The following is a 1,046-nucleotide window of genomic DNA, read 5'->3' as shown; positions in this document are numbered from 1 at the left end:
TAACGGAATAAAAAATTTTTGAGGACGAAAATATTTGCTGTAAATTTTTTTAGGTTTTTTTTAGGTATATACTCGGAAAATAAATTACCTTTCTAATTTATTATCTTACACATCCTCCTAACTATACTGAAGAAGGAGAATTTAATTATTTTTTGAGACTAATAGGATTTTCATTGAATGATTGTAATTACTTTCTACTTGATTTAATAATACCCTTAAAGAATATTATGTGTATATTAAGTATCACATATTATATTGATTTGCATCTACTTTATTATTAAATTAAACATAAAGTCTAATTGATACTTTTAGTAACAATAAATAAAGTATAAATCAATACATCATTACAACTTATATATATTTAGACTTTAGGTGAGAAATCAAGGGCAATCAAGATTCAAGATTTTAATCAATTAAAAGTTCTCATTTTTTGTTTTAAATTTTAATTCTATTAAAATGATGATGTGATGGGAGAGCTGAGTGTGATTGTGTGGCTCAATTTCACATGGCATGCCTCACCTATTTCTTTTGATCCCAATAGAGATGGTCTATTCCTCCAACTACAAGTGGGTCAAAGTTAAAATCAAAAGTAGGGGTCACACCCTCACATAATCACACCCATTCAAAACAACAAAATTGCAACAAAAACTCACTACACTCCAAATTTCTACACACTATTGTGGACCTTATTATGTCACCCCAAAACTCATTGAGACACACATATATATACCTTGATCCAAACAGTACCTAAGTTGACACTATATAGTGCATTGTCAAATATGAACTATACTACTATAACCAAATACAATTCCCTTAGACATCTTTTAATGCTTCCTTTTTATAAAGAAAATTCAATGACTATAACCATTCAATGCATATATAAAAAATACATACTATATTACGTATATATTAAAATTAGTCATTATAATTAATTACTAGTATAAAATATATATTAAAATAAATTATATAATATATATTTATACACAAATATATATAATAACTAATTTTAGTATATAAATAATATTTTTAAAAAATATATAAATCCT

This window comes from Arachis ipaensis, chromosome B09 (genome assembly GCF_000816755.2).
Source record: "Arachis ipaensis cultivar K30076 chromosome B09, Araip1.1, whole genome shotgun sequence".
In the NCBI taxonomy this organism is placed as follows: Eukaryota; Viridiplantae; Streptophyta; class Magnoliopsida; order Fabales; family Fabaceae; genus Arachis; species Arachis ipaensis.
This window is presented reverse-complemented; position numbering follows the sequence as displayed.